The sequence below is a fragment of the Halichoerus grypus genome, chromosome 10, assembly GCF_964656455.1.
Source record: "Halichoerus grypus chromosome 10, mHalGry1.hap1.1, whole genome shotgun sequence".
Classification (NCBI taxonomy): Eukaryota; Metazoa; Chordata; class Mammalia; order Carnivora; family Phocidae; genus Halichoerus; species Halichoerus grypus.
The window spans coordinates 107,982,965-108,003,043 of NC_135721.1; the positions used below are offsets into that span (position 1 = coordinate 107,982,965).

Consider the following 20,079-nt stretch of genomic DNA (forward strand, 5'->3'; position numbering starts at 1 on the left):
AGATAAATTCTAAAAAGTGAGATCTAGGGTGCCCCCCACCCCGCCCCAGAGAATATGAAAGCAACTAAATCTGGATGCGGGCCAGGGGGCCAGAGAGTGACTTGGTTACATACAGCATGTGCTAGAGTTCACCACTGTTAAATATGTTGAATCCATGACTCATAACGAATGCTATCTTTAGCCAGGAGAGTGGTATTTATTGTCTGTCCACTAGTCATTTCCATGCCATTAATTTTTTTAAAGATTTATTTATTTGAGAGACAGAGAGAGCATGAGTCGGGGGAGGGCCAGAGGGAGAGAATCCTCAAGCAGACTCCCCACTGAGCACGGAGCCGGATATGGGGTTATAACCCAAACTGAGTGGGCGCTGCAGACCAGGGGTCCTCAGGGCACAATGCAGATATTTTGCCCCCTACCCTCCGGTCTAGACCCACTCTCCACCTGGCTCCACCCTGCTCTACCCTGGGAGGCTGACTCATGGACTGCATCAATGGATGGGTGCCTTTACTCTCTGTCTTGGAGCTAGGAACCGGAGGCAGGGTGGGGGGGCTCGGCAGGAGATGCAAAGAGGGAGAAAGGTAAGGTCAGATTCCTTACTTCCCTGGCTCTCTTCCAGGGCGGTTGCCGTGGGCTGGCTGCATCCCTCCACCCAGCTCATGGCTCTGGTCAGGCAGCCCTCTCAACATAGCTCCTGTGAGCGTGCTCTCTCGGGGTTTCTACGCCTGGGTACTGTGCTTCCCCTTGTGCTTTCCTCACCTGCTCACACCTTTGTACATAATGTCTTTATTTAGCTTTCCTCAAATTACCTGGTCGGACAGTGTCATCTGTAGCCCACCAGGACCTGAACTGAAACGGTCATGCAGCAAGGATTTCAGGGAGGGGGTGCTGGTGAAGGCCTAAGAGACAAGTGCAGACACGGAGATGCTTGTGGGAGACGGCAGGGGGCGGGGGGGGGGGTGCTAGGGGATGGAAGGTCATGATGGCGGGGAAGAGGGGATGATGGGAGAGGTGGGATGACAGACTAGCCACGGACTACAGCACTTATGGGAAACCTACTGTGTGCCAGGCACTATTCCACAGGCTTGAACATAACTCACTGACCTCCTGTAGCTTTCTCATGAAGCATCCCATTGACGGATCAGGAAACGGAGGCACAGAGAGGCCTAGGGAGTTGCTCAAGGTCCTAAGCTAGTAAGTGGGGAAGCTTAGATTCAAACCCAGGGAGGTCTAGTATCAAAATAATGTTCTCAGCCTCTGTGCTAGAACAACCACTCTGGCTGGGGCAAAGAAAGGGACTTCAGAATTCAAGATCTTGCAGGAGCAAGGCACTGGTGATGACATTCTTGGGACAGCCATCTGAGCAGATCGCTGAAGTAAGCTACTTGAAGGAAGTATTGCTACCCTCCACAAACCCTGCCTCGGTGACAGTGCAGAATCCTGTACAGGGATCTGAATGGCAGAAATCCTGAAGGAAACAAAAAGACTGTATCCAAATAAATTAGAGTCATTTGTGTTATAAACCACAGCTATGATCCTAAGAAACCTCACATTACCAAAAAACATACATAAATAATTATTTCAATATGGGAAAAGGAGGGTTATGGTCACAGAGAATTGATAAAGCTAAATAATTCTTCCTGTAGGAGCTTCAATCATAGAGAGTTTAATTACATTTTGTTGCCATCTGAAAATCATGAATGGCTTGAGCACATACCAACAAAAGAGAACCTTGAACAGCACAGGACAATAACCTGCTGCCAAGGTCACACCCACTGATGATAAAGAAAAGCCCAGGGCTCCCTCCGATGGTGCTTAAATCACAACCCCTCAAGGTCCAGAAAATGCAAACCACGCTTCCCACGTGCGCAGGTTCGTAATAACCAGTTCTCGAGACGAAAACTGACATCGTAAGGGAAATATCAATCAGTGATGTTTGTGTAAGGTCTCTTGCAGCAGATAAGATCGTGAAAACAACAGTGCTCGGGAAAACGAGGGACAGGGAACAGGGAACAGGGACAGGGAACGATAGCGTGTTCCTCCCCTTACTTGTTCTAAATGGCACCTCACCATCTTAACTCAGGCTGCCTTCCTTTGGCCAACAGAGCCAGGCCATCCTGTTCTTATTAATATCAGAAATAGCTTCCACGGCAATCACTTTCCTTTCCTTCAGGAGAAAGGGAGGAGAGGACATGCTCCCTGAGTCAGACTCATCTATTTTTCATTTGCACCGTGGGCTGCCAAGCATGCCAGCCCAGCCGAGGCTGTAATGACAAATCCAGTAACAAGCTCGTACAAACGTCGGCCGGGGGCCTGGGTTCAGTAATCGCTACGACTGTGTTGACCGGCCTCTGCCTTCCTCTGTTCTTGCGGAACATCCTCTTGCTGGGTCCCACGCACAGTAAAGACAGGGCTGCACAAAATGGTCCATTTCTACAGTCCTTCACTCAACATCCGGGGCTGGTGGCTGTGATTATGCGGACGCTCAGCTTTTCCGTGCAAGTGGGGGTGGGGGGAGCGCTGGGGGGGTAGCAGGCAGATGACACTTGTTCATCAGTGATGTTCCATACGCTCATATAACAGGAGCCAAGAAAAGCTGACACTACTGAAAATATTTATCCTTTCAGGTTCAGACTGCTCATTTGTTTTATTTATTTATTTATTTTTATTTTTTAAAGATTTTATTTATTTATTTGACAGAGAGCACAAGCAGGGGGGAGCAGCAGAGGGAGAGGGAGAAGCAGGCTCCCCTCTGAGCAGGGAGCCCGATGCGGGGCTTGATCCCAGGACCGTGGGATCACGACCTGAGCTGAAGGCAGATGCTTAACCGACTGAGCCACCCAGGCACCCCTGCTCATTTGTTTTAAAGGAGTGCACCCTCTCTTTTGGGTAGAGCAGAAGGAGAGATTTGATGAAGTACTTTGGAAGGGATGTGGCTTAGCTAAGTGTATTGCCAGGTTTTGAAACTTCCCATTTTTCTGATGCCTCAACATCCCCACACACAGGCTCTGAGCATCCGCCCCAGCAGCGAGATACCCACCAGCTCGATAAGGCTGGTCCCTGCTACAGTTCCTCTTCTTGGCACCCCCCCCCCCCGCCCTCGACTGTGACTGAGTGACACTCAAACACACCAATAAAATCTCCCGCCTTTGCTTGACTAGCCCACCCTGATCACCAAAAAGGCACTTGCCCATGGGTGCATACTCTTGGCTCCCCACCTGCTTGGTTCAGTCTGCTCCCTGGGTTCTCCTCCCAGGTGGCCTCCCTCCTCTAGGCCTTGTGAGTATAATAGATCCTCTCATTTCATATGCCTCTCTGTAATTTCTGTGGCTATGTTGGAATCATCCTCAAAGACCCCACAAGGGAGACTTACTCCCCCGTTTACATGACGCTAAGCCACCCAGTGGTTTTGGAAAGGAAGCTAAGACCTCTGATGACCGTGAAGATCAAGATACAGGCCACAGGAATGGATCCCCAATTTTAGGTTTGAAAAATGCCGTCTGAACATTAGGGTTTGGAAAAGACAATCTAAATTTTAGGATCTTCAAATAAAATTGGAAGGACGCAAGCTTCAGTCCACATTGCAGAGAACTGGGGAGTTCATCAGAAAATTGCTCCTGGATACTGGACACATTTCCCCCTTAAACATGCAACCTTCGTGACACCGAATGAACCAGGTGTACCACTGTCTTCAGCACAAGTTGTAAAGCAAAATATCTGTGTGTGCTGCTTGGTGAACAAATGGATACTTGCAGATCTTTCATGTGATAAAATTCAAGCTGTTTATAAAAAACAAAACAAAAAAAATGATATAGAAAATTGCCTTCCTAGACAGAAATATAGAATAACAACGTTTGGGCGCCTGGGTGGCTCAGATGGTTGGGCAGCTGCCTTAGGCTCAGGTCGTGGTCCCTGCTCAGCGGGCAGTCTGCTTCTCCCTCTGCCTCTGCCTCTCTTCTCTGTCTCTCATGAATAAATAAATAAAATCTTTAAAAAAAAAGAATAGCAACGTTTATGGACATCACAAAGAATCCAATTCTTTACATGGAAAACAAAAAGCAAGCTTCATCTTCTAAAGTCAAGATTGGGAAACCTGTTGCTGAGAGCACCTCTTCTGGTCTGTTCCTCAGGGATCCGACTATACAGAGCACAGCCCTGCTCCTGTGGGCGGGGCTATGCTGCTCAGAGCCGCCGGGGGGTTCTTTTTTTTTTATTATTATTAAAGATTTTACTTATTTGACAGAGAGCACAAGCAGGGCAAGCAGTAGAGACAGGGAGAAGCAGGCTCCCTGCTCCATCCCTGGACCCTGGGATCATGACCTGAGCCGAAGGCAGATGCTTAACCAACTGAGCCACCCAGGCGCCCCCGCCTGTGGTTCTTAAAATTCTTCAGTTAAGGTTCACATGGAGGAGATGGTCCATTCACATCCCGCTCCATTCTATGCAAGGAGTCACTCCAAAATAGTTCTCCTTTTCCCCTTCACCTTGCTCTACCTGTCCCCCCAGTCTGATTTCCCCTTCTCTTGAGCACACAGCTAGGCTGCATTTGCCAGCCTCCTTAGCTGTCAAGTGTGGCCACAGGACTAATCCAGAAGCCCAGTGCCGGACTGTATGTGGGGCAGGGGAGGCGGGGGTGAGTGGAGGGGTGGGTGGGAGGAGAGGCACAGGCCTGGCTGGGGTGGGTTGGAGAAACTGGGAAGGGAAGAATGGAGAGAGTGAGTAGAGACAAATTAGACACGTCTTTCACAGCCCTTTGCTGTAAACAGGAACAGAAATGTGGGGCAGGAGCCGAAGAGCAATATGGGGTCAAGGGAGGACTTCTCTTTTTTTAAGATGAGGGATATTACAGCCTGTTTTAGGTGGCTAAGATAAGCCAGTCGAGAGGGTAAAATCAATATGCAGGAAAGAGGAGGTAAGTGGAAGTGTGAGGTATGTGACCATGACCCGGAGAGGAGGCGGGACAGCCTACCTTAGGAGGGACCGGCTTTAAATAGGAGCAGAGATAACATACCCACTCTAACAGATGGGGGCCTCTGGGGATAGGGGCAGGCAGCCCGCAGTGATAAAGTTCTTTTTCTGTTGTTTGAATTTCCCAGTAAAATAAGAAGCAAAAGCAAGGTTTGGGGCTCAGAGGGTGATCCTTAGAAGGGATAGAAACAACCCGGTTTCCTCTAGACCCCGGCAACAAGCAGCCTCAGGCTGGACCAGTGGGGCGCCAAAGCTCACTAGGCAGCCCAGCTCCCAACCCAAGGACTGAGCCACCTCTTTTTCTTCCCTTCTCCCTTACTCTCTCTCTTTTTTCAAAAATCATTTATTTACATATTGTCACTGCAGGGTCATGTTCATGTTGTGAGCTGCAACTTAGTTTCAGCAAAACAAAATAATGCGTAACATTAAATTAATGTTGTTGATTTATTAGTTTTGTTGTTTACTGTCTTGGCTCTTTAGCTGTGTAAGCACCCTAAGCCTGAGGCATTTTTTGACCTTACGCCTTCTCACCACGTGTGCACACACACAGTTAATTATGCAAGGTGATGGATGTTAATTATTTTGATCTTGGTAATTATTTCACCATATATAATCAAATCATGTTGTACACTTTAAAGACATACAATTTTATTTGTCAATTATTCTTCAATAAAGCTGTAAAAAAAAAAAAAATACCAGGCCCATTTCTAAGGAGAGAAAACAGTTGGGAAACCCAGGCTTAGCAGCCAGGACAGTCACATGTAGGCAAATCTCTCAGGAATCAAGACCAGGCAGAGAAAACCCACCAATCTTTTAACAACACTTAAAAAACTAAAAATCCTTGATCCATTCACTCTCAATTTTCCTAGTAAACTCTTCCCACTCCATGAGAAAAACACTAATGCCCCAATAGGAAATACAGGCTGAGGACATTTACAAAGAATTGATAGGTAAAGAAATGTGAACGGCCAATAATATGAAAACATTGCATTCACCCACAGAGGCAGAAAATAGAATGGTGGTTGCCGGGGACGGGGGCAAGGGGAGTGGGGAGTGAGTGTCTGATGGGTACAGAGTTTCAGTTTGGGAAGATAAAAATGTTCTGGGGGCGCCTGAGTGGCTCAGTTGGTTAAGCATCTGCCTTCAGCTCAGGTCATGACCCCAGGTGTCATGTCCTGGGATCGAGCCCTGAGTCGGGCTCCCAGCTCAGTGGAGAGACTGCTCTCCCTCTCTCTGCTGCTCCCCCTGCTTGTGCTCTCTTGCTTTCTCTCTCTGTCAAATAAATAAGTAAAATCTTTAAAACAAACAAAAAACCAGTTGAGCCAGGTGCCCCTCAATACACATCCTAAACATGCATCTTCTCAGAGTTGCCAGTTCCAGTGTGCGTGAAGCAGGGTCCAACACAAAACACATGGGACAGTTATGTTCATAGTGGCATTATCTGTAAGAGTAAAAATATTAGTGATAGTCAGCAAAACACGGTGAATAAATTATGGCATGGCTGTATAATGGAATGTTTTTCAGCCATTAAAAATGATATTTTGGGGGCACCTGCGTGGCTCAGTGAGTTAAGTGTACAATTCTTGATCTCAGCTCAGGTCTTGATCTCAGGGTCATGAGTTCAAGCCCTGTGTTGGGCTTCATGCCTACTTAAAAAAAATATATATATATATTTATTTTATTTTATTTTATTTTATTATGTTATGTTAATCACCATACATTACATCATTAGTTTTAAAAAAGATATTTTTGAATTTAAATGCTATTTTTAAAAGGCTCACAGTATAATGTTTACAGAAAATTGAGATAGTTGGCAAAAATGGAATTGGGTCTGTAGCTTAGATAATAGTTCTGTATAAATGTTCATTTTCCCAATTTTCATAATTGCACTGTACTTATATAAGAAAGCAACCCTGTTTTGTAGGAAATACACACTGCACTAAAGTATTTATGGGTAATAGAGCATCATGTCTATACTTACTCTCAAATGATTAAGAGAAAATAATAATATACAGAGAATGATGAAGCAAATGTGGCAAAATGGTTACAATGGGAGAATCTGGATAGAGGGTATAATTCTTTTTTTTTTTTTAAAGATTTTATTTATTTATTTGACAGAGAGAGAGAGACAGAGAGAGAGGGAACACAAGCAGGGGGAGTGGGAGAGGGAGAAGCAGGCTTCCCGCTGAGCAGGGAGCCCGATGCGGGGCTTGATCCCAGGGTCCTGGGATCATGACCTGAGCTGAAGGCAGATGCTTAATGACTGAGCCACCCAGGCGCCCCCAGAGGGTATAATTCTTTAGAAAAGCAAATAACCCAATAAAAAAAGGTCCAACGATATGGACAGGCCATTTACAGGAGAATAAAGATGTCTAATAAAATTCTACGGGATGATGCTCAACCTTATTAATAAGCAAGTGAAATGGAAATGAGTTATTTTTTACCTGTGTTGGCCAGGATGTGGGGCACTTTTGGCACAGCCTTTTGAAATGTTATCAGTAGTTATCTAACAAATTTGGAGATGTGCATGCCCTTTGACGCAGCACTTCCGCTTCTAGGGCCCTATTCTACAGAGGGGAAAAAGGTGCATGCACATTATACAGAGAGTGTGATCCTTCTTTGGTTAACAATAAAAAGCTACAAGTAAATCACAAAAATGGGAACAATGATTAATGATTACCTCCTGGTTTTAAAAAGGAGACTGTTCTCAGCGCTGCTTCTTAAAAATATATGAAATAGTCCACAACTGCCAAACGATGGAAAGAGCCCAGATGTCCATCAACAGATGAATGGATAAAGAAGATGTGGTGTGTGTGTATATATATATTATATTATATTATTATATATAATAATATATTATAATATAATATATTAGTTATTAATTATTAATATTATAATTAATTATATTAATATAATATATTATTAATATAATATATTAATTATTATATATATAAATCTGGGAAGCAGATTCTCTGGCTCCAGTCGAGGCTGTAGCTTGATTGCAAGCTCGTGAGAGACCGTGAACCAGAACCCTCCAGCTGAGCCACCCCCAGACTTCTGTCTCCAGAAACTGTGAGATAATTAATGTTTGTTGTTTTAAGCCACTGCGTTTTGGGGTAATTATTACTCCCTCTCCCTCAATATCCAGTCTGTTATAACAATAACTCTGGTTTTACTAAACTATATTTTAGAGGTAAAAAAATGTTGGTCACAGACTTTCTTTTTTTTTTTTTAAAGATTTTATTTATTTATTTGTCAGAGAGCTAGAGCACAAGCAGGGGGAGTGGCAGGCAGAGGGAGAAGCAGGCTTCCCACTGAGCAAGGTGCCCGATGCGGGACTCAATCCTAGCATCCTGGGACCATGACCTGAGCCGAAGGCAGACACTTAACTGACTGAGCCACCCAGGCATCCTGGTCACAGACTTTCATATAATTTTTAAAGCCCTTTATTTAATACATATAATTGATGGATCCAAATTTTTTTTTTTTTAAAGATTTTATTTATTTGACAGAGAGAGACACAGCGAGAGAAGAAACACAAGCAGGGGGAGTGGGAGAGGGAGAAGCAGGCCTCCCGCGGAGCAGGGAGCCCGATGTGGGGCTCGATCCCAGGACCCTGGGATCATGACCTGAGCCGAAGGCAGATGCTTAATGACTGAGCCACCCAGGCGCCCCGATGGATCCAAATTTTTAAAAAATTTTCTCAGTTGACTGAACTCAAATAGTAAAAGATTCTTCAAAGGACTACAGATTGCTGTCATAACATCCAATATCCAAGCAAATTGTATATTTCAGAGAAGGACTGGAAAGCTCTTTATTTCACGAGGCTTTAGGGGAGCTGCCTTCCCAGCAGGCTCTCCCTGAGCACCTGCTGAAATCATCCATGTGGCTCTCAGCCCGCTCCGGATCTAGGACAACACAAGGGCTTTTAGGTACGCCTGGCTGGCTTTGTCATCCCCGGTCTCTTTCTCTAAAACACTGTAAATCAAAGGCCCCAGCTAACTCTTATACATCAAACCTGGAGATGAAAAGAAGACGAGACCAAAAGAGACATAAATAAAACCCTTCCCCTGTGAGATAGTACGGCAGCTGGCTAAGCGATCACTGAATGTCAGCCTCAAGTAACATTTTCCCTTCTTGATTTTATGAACTTAGCCTGGTCTTTCACAGCTCTTCTTTTTTAAGCCTACCCATGACAAACAATTCCAAGCTTGCCTAGTAAAAATACCACTGAGGGAGAATATCTTCTAATCTGAACATTTCAGAGGCTGATTTCTTGGATTTTCTATCGCTAGAGGGTAAGTTTCAGGATCAGAGAGACCGTATCCAGTTCACACTTTATTCCCAGGAACGAATGCAGTGCCTGGCACGCAGTAGGTGCTCACTCAATGTCTGAATTTACTTTCCATCTCTGAGGGCCTATCAATCAATCGATCAATCAATCAAAGCGTATCTGTTGAGTGGCTATGGGTATAGCACAGAGCCAAGAGCTGTGAGGACCACGAAACTTAACACAGCAGATACATACCTGAAGCACTTAAAAAAAGATTATCAAGCCCTCCTGGTGAATCCACTGGAATCCAGTGTTCTTTATATAGAAGCACAAAGTTGTGACTTTCTTAGCAAGTTACGTGATGTTTTAAATATTCTACGTAGTTCCTGTGGTACCTGAAAGCGATAAGCATTCACTGGGTACTTTATCTGCTGAGGGCCAAGCAGTTACACAGGTGAGCATTACAGTTCATAAGCAAAGTCTGGGATTGGAAGTAATGTATAAAGGTAAGAGTAGAGATGATTTTGTTTCCTTCTAATATTCTGTATTTTCAACATCTCCTCCAATTAGCATGTATTAGTTTAAATAAAGTCAGAGGAAATAAATATACTCTTAAAGGAGTGGAATGAGATGGAAGGGGGAAAAAGATCAGGCAAGTCAACAACGAGTCAGGGAAAGGCGACCTCTGAGGAAGAGCATTAGCTTTGGAGTCTTTGGATCTGGGTTCAGATCTCAGCATTGCTACAGTATCAGCTGTCTCTGGGCAGATAAGTTTGCCTTTCTGAGCCCCCACTTCCTACTCTGTAAAATAGGGATAATAGTGTCTTCTTTAGGTAGAAAATGAAGATTAAATGAGACAGTATACTTGAAAGCTCTCGGCACAGTGGTCAGGGTGGAGTCATGGCGGGTATTATCTCTACATTATCATGGGTGACAGGGAGTGATATCTGATACAATTCTTGGGGTCTCTGTGTCTCTCCTGATACACAGCTGAAGAGCCTTCCCCTCCCCCTATTCTTCTACACCGTCCTGTTTTACCCCTTCTTCTCTTCTTTTTTCTCCTGCTTTTGTCTCTGCCAGTTACGTAAACCCGCCGGTGTGCTTGGGTCTGCAGGTGGGATCTAGTTTTGTGAGGCAGGGTCAGGTCACGTGATCCAGGATCCTGCCATCCTACCATCTCAGTATGTGATTTCAAGCCTCTTAACTCACTCTTGGCAACTTTGTGTCATCTAACCTATAAAATGGTGACAGGACCCCTGCCTTTACTTACAACAGGAAAATATTCGAAGAGAAAAAGATCTAAGTCAATAGCCTCCAGCAAGGCAGAGTAGCTGGCGCCAGACCTGCCATTCTGCTGTGAACAGCTAGAAAGCTGGACAAAACCACTGCTTCCAGATACTGAACACAGGACGTTTAGGAGAGAGAGGGGAAACAAGTAAGATGTGCCTACGACTGCCCCCGCTTTCTGCCTGGAGGCAGCTTCTGGCCCACAGTGCCAGGAGGGAGAATACAAGCAGGGCACAGAGACTGGAATTTGAGGTACCTGAAATTTAGGAAGCCAAGTCCTGCAGAGGAGGGAATTGCATAGAGAGAAAACTCCAGAAATCAGCATAGAGTTTATTCTTTAGAGTTTCACTGAATACTAACCTGTGCATATTTAAGACAGAAGTCCATAAAGCCAGGCAAAGCCAGGGGAGCTGGGAGCTGGACACCTCTCAGAAGCCCCACAGGGCTGGGAGGCACGCACGTCCTGACGGTCGAAGTGGAGCGCCCTTGTTGAACAGCTGGGGTATTCAGGACAGACCCAGAAAGGTCACACCTTGGTAGGAACCTAAACTAGCTATAGAGTAAAGGCTGCCCTAAAATCTCCCCAACAAGCTTAGCAACAAGCCTTGAAAGGATCAAGTCCACTAGCAAGTAATCTACCAGTTATACCATTACTGTTACATAAAAGCAAATTCCGTACAGGAAGAAAAGCAGCCGATGGATCCCATAAAGCGGGATAATACTAAGAAGGATTTTCAGTGGTTACAGGGGGCTTTATAAAGAGTCCTTCTAGAGCAGGCGTTGGCAAATTTTTTCTGTAAAGGGCCAGAAAGCTGTACAAAATCAGGCCTTGGGTCAGATTTGGTCCACAGGCCTTAGTCTGCCAACCTCTGCCAACCTCCGTCTTACTGAGCTATCACTGGTCTTTCCACGGCATACTCTACGGAGTTAGAATCTGCACTTTCACCAGCTCCCTCCCGGACTGATACACACATTCCCTCTTGAAAAGCACTGCCCTAAGGCAGCGGTTTTTAAGCTTGGCTGCATATTAGAACCACCTAAGGAGCTTTTAAAAAATTCTGATCCCCAGGCTGCCCTCCTTACCCATTAAATCAGAGCTTCTAGAGGTAGATCCCAGGTATCAGTATCATTAAAGCCCCCTCCAGGTGATACCAATGTGCAGCTAAGGCTGAGAACCAAGGCTGAAGAGGCTCATTTAGTACAGTCACAACACAGAGAAAGCAGCCCGATGCCCCACCAGGCCCACTCGCTCTCAGAGACGAATGGATTCCAGAATCACAGAAAACCCCAAGGAGCGTGAGTGGTAAAAAAGAATGTTGGAGCTAATTCTTTTTTTTTTTTTTTTGAAGTATAGTTGACACACAATGTTACATGAGTTTCAGGTGTACAACATAATGATTCCAGAACTCTCTACCTTATGCTATGCTCACCACAAGTGTAGCTCCTATCTGTCACCATACAACTCATTAGAGCTAGTTCTTTTTTTTTTAAAGATTTTATTTATTTATTTGTCAAAGAGAGAGGGAGAGGCAGAGGGAGAAGCAGGCTCCCCACTGAGCAGAGAGCCTGATGCAGGACCCGATCCCAGGACCCTGAGATCATGACCTGAGCAGACGGCAGATGCTTAACTGACTAAGCCACCCAGGCGTCCCTAGAGCTAGTTCTTGATGTCTGTTTCCGGTCCCCTGGTGGTGTGTGCCATTAAAAAAAGTAATCTTGGAAATGCAGACTCTATTTAAAAAGATGTTATCGATTTCAGACTCAAAAGTTAAACATTTAGCTAAAAGTAGACAACTCATTAATCTTTTTTTGACTTTGGAATTACGTTAAAGACTTCATTCCATAGGGCTGAGCTCAGAAGCATTTCAAATTCAGGAACATTTAACACAAAAAATACAGATATTCCTAAATAAACCACCACTGAGTGCTCAGTACTTTTCTTCAAGATTCTTGGGTCCCATACAATTTCACAGATGAGATTTACTTTTTCCAGTGTTTATAAATATTTAACACCTTTACAGATGCTTTCTGGATCAATACTCAGGATGCCATGGAAGAGAGGCAGTAATAGGTGTTTTGAGAAAAGCTGGCTCATTTCTTGATATACAAAACAACCACTTAACTCAGTTCTTTTTGTTTGTTTCTCTTTGCCTTTATCATTTGAGGAAATAGTGCGGTAAAATACATGATTCTTCCTCCTGCTGCTCTTTTATAATATTTGCATTTTCTCCCGTCCATAGAAAAGTACAGAAGCTCTTTATCACATGATTAAGTTTACAAGCAAAAGAAAAATCTATTAATTTACTCCATTATACTAAAATTCTTCTAGACTCTATTCACGTGTCACTTCTCAGAGAGGCCTTTCCTGGCCATGGTGTTTAAATCACACCCCCATCTCTTATATTGCATTCCCTTCTTCCATAGCACCAGCTGATATATTATTTAATTTTTTGTTTTGTTGTCTCTGTACCCCTTCTGTACCCCCTCTAGCCATGACCGCAGTGACCAGAATTAAAGCTCCTTGAGGGCAAGGTCTTCACCTATTTCATTCACCGTGTCTCCCCAGTGTCAAGCACAGGGCTTGGCACAAAGTAGATGCTCATTCATCATTTCTGGAATGGAAGAACAAACAACAGCCACTACATTTTAAAGAATCCAGTCATCAGGAGTTCAGGCAAACAACCCAATACAGTAAGGAGAAAACCAAAAAGAACTCAGTGTGATGCATATGGCAACCTTGCCTCTCATCAGTGTAACCATTTACCCTGAAAGGCAGAGAGACAGACAACGTCACTGAGCTTGAAGCTTATAATCTACTAAAAATATCATCCACAAACTTCACGAAAATCTCTCCACCAAAGGAAATGTAATCCACAGAAAAGAATAGCCTTGCTGTCTTATAAGAGGCCACCCATTCACTTGTTCAAAGATACCAGAATTTTTAGAAATGGAAGAAAGGGCTCTTAAATTTCAGGCAGCATCATCTCTAAGCAGTAGGTTATTAATCATCCTACTACCATTTTCCAGTTGCCTCTTAAGCACCAGGGCAGCGGAAGGAGTGCTTTATGCACTATGTCCATCAAAGTGTCCCAGGTACTAGCCTCTAGACTCATGGTAGGCCATGAGGAAATTCTCACCAGTCCATGGCCAACCGAGAAAACTAGCAACCACAGAAGGCTGATCTTTATTTGGGGATTAGGTCCTCTTTCTATTTTACATATTAAAATAGGCTTTCTTTTACGAAATGAGAGTAGATTTGTGGAGTCAGTGGTATAGGCTGTTTTTAAGGTCTTTCCCTGACAAAACAGAAAGTGGGCCCATCTATGTTGGTCCCCAAGAAAGAAGAAGGAGAGGAGGGAGAAGGCGAGAGAGGAGGAGAGGGAGAAGGAAGAAGAGAAAGGGAACCAAAAATGTATCCAAACTTTGACAAATGTCCCTAGGGTGAGGAGGGCAAAATTGCCCCTGGTTGAGAAACACTGGTTGAGTTATCTACACAAACGAGGGAGGATGGATGCAGTTATCATGAGATAGTGGTAGTTAGAAGAAAACCTGTCCGGGGCTGTAGCTAGATGCCGAGGGTCAACTGCACGGAGTCATTCTTGGTGGTAGAATGGCACTCCACCCAGGAGCAAGCTGAGGTGGGGAACTGGAGACCCACCTCACGCAAGACCAACAGCTTTTCCTCCATGGACGCTGCTAATCAGACACCTGACCGCATGGATGTGCCTATAAAGGGAAAGAGGGATTTAACTGCGAATTCAGAGCGGATCAATCTAAATCTAAGGATCTACTTGAGAGCCATATCTGTTCAAGCCATTTAGATGAACTCTAAACAGTTAGCATTCATTAAATTGGGTTAGTATTCATTAAATTCATTGAAATGGGTTGTCTATTCTTGTGCAAACATGAACATTCAGATCCCTTCTATTAGGCATGCATCTGGTTCTATAATGACTTTTTAAAAGCTGTCATTGTAATCACTTATGAACACAGTTTTAGAAAGAAAAATCCACCCCCAACATTTCTCACCTCCTCGTATGAGAAATTACTCTGTTTTAGCTCCACCTCTGGAAGTACGTTCTCATGATATATGTACCACAGCTCTTTATCGGCCGCTATGGCAACTCGTTAAAAAGTGCCACCCCCTTAATTCCTGTGGTGTATTAATTTGGTGTTCCAAAACAAATATTTTACCATGAAATAATTCCTAGCAAATAATAAGATTAACCTCACTAAACTGGCTTCTACAACACTTCCACTATCTGTAAGTATGTTTTTTGTATGTTTTTAAGGAGATCTTCTGTGACTATTGAAGGCTTCATTTTAAATATTCTCTGCTAGGGGCACCTGGGTGGCTCAGCCAGTTAAAATATTAAAATAGCATCCGCTGGTCGTTATGCAGCAAACCCTTACAGAGGCAGCTCGTACCCGAGAAGTGAGAGCAGCCCTGCCAAGCTCCTTCCTGGGACCTACACTCAGCATCAAGCCACCATAACTTTGAACTGTGTCTGTGGGCCTCTGTGTTTTACCTCAATTTATTCCATGCATCTGTTAACAAGGTGTGTCCTAAGGTGTCAGGAAAGCTTAAAAGAGGTTATTTTTGGAATCTGGGAATGTTCAAAAATTTTTCCATATAAATTAATGGTAACTGCTTCTTCATTTTATTGCATTTTACGAAAGCTTTCATAGGAACACTCTACTTACGGATAGCACAGGAAACCTGTATCTAAAATGCAGCAATATAGTTCTTAAGGTATGATACGACTAATGAGAACAGGCATTCACCAAACGCACTGGGTAAGATAGATATGAGAAAGTCCACTACAAGATTATTTGTGAGAGGAAAATAGTGTGAACAACCTCAGCATCCATCAACAGACATCACGTGAAATAAATTATGGTCAAACCACACAACGGAATAGTACGTAGCCACTAAAAATATGAGATCTGCATGTACTAACATGGCAAGATGCCCTGATACGGCATTAAGTGAAAAGAGTAAGATAGAAAATGGTATGTCCAGGGCGCCTGGGTGGCTCAGTTGGTTAAGCGACTGCCTTCGGCTCAGGTCATGATCCTGGAGTCCCGGGATCGAGTCCCGCATCGGGCTCCCTGCTCAACAGGGAGTCTGCTTCTCCCTCTGACCCTCCCCCCTCTCATGTGCTCTCTCTCTCTCCTCTCATCCTCTCTCAAATAAATAAATAAAATCTTTAAAAAAAAAAAAAAAAAAAAAAAAAAAGAAAATGGTATGTCCAATAAAATCCCAGTGGTATTTCTAAAGAAGAGATATGCACACTGTGTGTTCAACATACGTGTATATGTATGTAGGTGTATGTATACCTATACAGGTATTTATGCTTAGAAACGTTGCACGGAAAATATCTGGAAAGATACACAAAAGGTATTTACAATGACCTCTAGGAAGCACTGAGGAGACACCAGACTTGTACGTTTCATTTTGTGCCTCCTGTACCACTTATTTTCCCAGCTTTTTCTTTTAAAAGGATGACTATTGCCTTCATCACAAGTATCATAACTATCATATGTATATCAAAGTGGAGACCTCCCCACAAAGACAAGAAGAAAGATATGGTTTGGATTTATTCTCTTCATTCCCTAATGGCCCTAGGGAGCATGAGTCCTGAAGCCTGACAAAGAAAGGCTACATCCTCAAAAGGGAAGTCTAAGGGGTGCCTCTTTTCCAGCAATGTTAAAATAATTCTAGGGCATTTGACTTGCCAAATTGGGAACATTCCACAGAAATAGGACTCTAACTTATGAAACGGCTTTGAATAATGCAGTGTTTTATAGAGAGAGAGAGAGAGAGAGAGAAATGGATATTATTTTCAGAAATATTTTCGGAAGTTAGGAGTTTCTATTATATTTGTGGATTTTAATCTTTTTTTTAAAAAACCAATGATATCACTGTGCCAGTTTTGAGTCACAATTCAAGCACAATCAAATGTGGCCAAGAGCTGCCCTCGGCCCCGCACAGGAGAGGGACTTGAGACAAGGCTGGCTGAGGACTGGCACGGCGCTGTGGGGCTCTAGCTGAAAGCAGGGGGCGCTGTCCTGGGACACAGCTGCAAGCCCATTGATTCCTAAGCCAGTGTGTCCACAAGCAAATAGGAGAACTCAAGGCAGAAGATTACAGGTAATGGTTACAAGACCACTTACTCTCAGACACCAAAAGCAAGTCTTGCAACAGAAAGAAACAATGTGTGGCAACCATCACAATCACCACTCTGCACCTTCCCCCACCCCAGGTCCCTCAGTTCAAACCCCCTGGGCGCGCCAAATCACAAACACGGAACGTAATAAGGAATGCTGGGATCTTGTCTGAGCAGCAGATCATGGGCAGGCCAGGTGGCTAGGAAAACCAACTCTCCCATCATTCTGCAGTGACATGGAGATGCTGAATCTCCCTGTCCATGGCCAGAAGCAGATGCCAGGAACCTCAGCAGTCCCTGGGACAACACCATGGGCCTCTGTGCCCCTTCTGTCAAGATTACTGTTTGGTTTCTTTTCGGCCTAAACCTAATTCCTTCAGCACCTGGGAAGCTGCTTATCAAAACTGCATGCCCGACTGGTAGGAGTGGAAATGGACCCCAGCATCTATTGCAGAGAATCTGCTTCCTCACACTAATACAGGAAATGATCAGTGCTCCTTAACCATCACAAGGGATGGGACATATGAATGGCAGAAAAAGAGACAGGCAAATGTTCTCATGTTCAGTGGGGAGGAAGAAGATACAATCCATAAGTGTATTCATTACGGACCATTGAGCCTCATGCCTGAAGAGTTTAAACTGTGGGGTGGGACTGTCATCTGTGACACCTTTATGTGCCCAACTCCATTGGGGAAGTATTATTATCCCCATAAAACAGATGAAAAAACTGAGGCTCGGGGAAGTTCTTTACACACCTAAGGACACCAAGTAAAATGTGTTAAAGCCCTTCAAACCCCAAAGGCTGTACTTTCTCCAAATTCAACAGAGAAACTGAGGTCACCAGGCCCAGCCATCAGTCCTACCACGCTAGGCCCACCTGTGTCTGATCACAAATTTAGCAGAGTTCAAGTACTTACATTCCTGTTTTGTTGTCTGTCCCATATAATCTACCTTTTCCTCTTTTTTAAGGAACTGAATGGCTGTTAACTAGACTTCTTGTGGTGATCATTTTGTAATATATACATATACTGATTATGTTGTACATCTGAAACTAACAGAATGCTATATGTTAATCATATCTCAGTTTCTAAAGAGATATTACGTAGGGGCACCTGAGTGGCTCAGTTGGTTAAACATCTGCCTTCGGCTCAGGTCATGATCCCGGGGTCCTGGGATCAAGCCCCACATCGGGCTTCCCGCTCGGCAGGGAGCCTGCTTCTCCCTCTCCTTCTGCCCCTCCCCCAGCTTGTGCTCTCTCTCTCTCTCTCTCTCTCTCTCTCTCTATTTCTCTCTCCGTGTTAAGTAAATAAATAAAATCTTAAAAAAAAAATAAAAAGACATTACATAAAAAAGAAAGTGATACAATGTATTACTATAGAAAAGCCTAATTTCTTAAAGAATCCAAAAGGGGGTTTGGGACACTGATCGATAAAGAAGAGTAAGAAGGGGAAACAGCATCCTATCCCTGCAGCTTCATGACCCGTAGACCAAAAGTCAGGCATTAAGGTGCAGTTTGCCTACGTTGGGACAATACTGTCTCCTTAGAGGGAGAAAGGGCATTCGGGGTTCGTGCTGTAAGATGTTGCTTTTCTCTCAGCTGATAACTGGAGCCTTGCCTGGGTTCCTGCCACCTGGACTCCACCCAGATACCCTGCGCGGGGCCTGGGCTTTATTCCAGCACCAGCGCATAGTCTTCTTTCCTGCAAACCAACTGCCAAGGAGTCTTTGAATATGTACAATCTCTTGGGTTGTTTGTTGTTCTCCTGCCTTTGAACACCTTGTTTTCCAAAAGTCAACAGGAAACATCTTGTGCAAAACTGAATAAAATCCTGCTTCTTGGGCACCTGGATGGCTCAGTTGGTTAAGCGACTGCCTTCGGCTCAGGGCATGATCCTGGAGTCCCGGGATCGAGTCCAGCATCGGACTCCCCGCTCGGCAGGGAGTCTGCTTCTCCCTCTGACCCTCCCCCTCTCATGCTCTCTCTGTCTCATTCTTTCTCTCTCAAATAAATAAAATCTTAAAAAAAAAAAAAATCCTGCTTCTTCACGCAAATTCCCGCTAGGAGCACCAGCATGTGTCCCTGTGCCAGGCACAGAGTGTCAAGTGCACTGGGACATATGACTGGGTGACAGGGATGGCGGATGGACGGACACCTGCACCACAATAACTTCTGCCATGAAATTCTTGGGGTACACCTTGTGTGAGGCCATGATTGACATGTTCTTTCTTAAAAAATATTTTATTTATTTATTCTAGAAAGAGAGCATGGCAGGGAGGGGCAGAGGGAGAAGAGAATCTTACGGAGGCTCCACGCTGAGCACAGAGCCCAAGGCTCGATCCCACGACCCTGAGATCATTATCTGAGCAGAACCCAAGAGTCGGGCGCCCAACCGACTGAGCCACCCAGGTGTCCCAGGCTGTGCTTGACATGTTCTTGTGCAGCCACAGATCAGCGCTAAGATAAAGAAAGATTACAGACCCTGAGCAAACAAAACTAGCCTGCAGGAACTGTTACATAAAAAACACTAAAGGAGACAGTATAAACTAGTTATTTTTTCTTGCTAATACTATGCTAATGTTTCACATTAATTTTATTTTTTAAATTTATTTTTTTTAAAGATTCTTTTATTTATTTGAGAGGTGGGGGGCAAAGGGAGACAAGAGAGAATCTCAAGCAGACTTTCCGTTGAGTGCAGAGCCCGATGCAGGGCTCGATCCCAGGACCCTGAGATCATAACCTGAGCCAAAATCAAGAGTGAGACACTTAACTGACTGAGCCACCCAGGCATCCCTCTCGTTAATTTTATTAATCCAGCATAGGATCTTTCAACTGAGGCAGGAGAAAGGCTCCCAACACCCCAATAGCAAGCCCACCACCACCTACTCTTATTATTCTTGTTTTATTCCTTTAAATGTTAAATCCAAGGCCGAGGCTCCTAGGGGTTCCCCTGAAACCACATGCCACATTTGAAGCCCATTCTCCCCTCCCCTGGGGAAAGCTTTTTACTCTATCAGATCCTCAAAGGGATCTGCAATCAAACCACGGTAAAGCACAAATGTCTTTAAGCCTTCAAGAATGTTGTATTAAAATACAGCCCCTCTTGAGTTGCAAGTGTTGGGGGCTGACTGAGTATGGGCAGAGGGCAGGAATAAGCCCGGGACAGTGAGAAGGGACAGCCAGCGCTGGTCATCAGGCCAGATGGGAGCCAGAGCAAAATGTGACCCATTTCACTTTGTCTTGGCACTGGTCCTGGCCTGTAGCATGCATGACAGAGAATTTGATTGTATAACCATTGGAAGTAACCTCCAGAAGCCCTGCTGCATTACAAGGCCGTGGCTTGAAGGAAGCACCTGGTTAGCTGGGGAGCAATGTGGCATGTGGTG

General features: G+C 44.4%; 1 protein-coding gene, 1 long non-coding RNA gene and 1 pseudogene across 9 annotated transcripts in view; 1 reads left to right on the forward strand and 2 right to left on the reverse strand.

Moving 5' to 3' along the window:
- The window catches only part of LOC118554236 (shieldin complex subunit 1), an 83,443-nt gene that overhangs the window by 32,540 nt on the left and 30,824 nt on the right, over positions 1 to 20,079 (reverse strand). The window lies entirely within an intron of this gene.
- The window catches only part of LOC118538034 (cytochrome c oxidase subunit 7B, mitochondrial pseudogene), a 61,970-nt pseudogene that overhangs the window by 29,150 nt on the left and 12,741 nt on the right, over positions 1 to 20,079 (forward strand). The gene's annotated exons all lie outside the window — the stretch shown is intronic.
- On the reverse strand, positions 1,648 to 14,177 carry LOC144379260 (uncharacterized). The gene is made up of 2 exons (XR_013441960.1): positions 9,494 to 14,177; positions 1,648 to 3,776 (listed from the first exon to the last, which is right to left on the reverse strand). It is a non-coding gene; the product is annotated as an uncharacterized LOC144379260 (long non-coding RNA).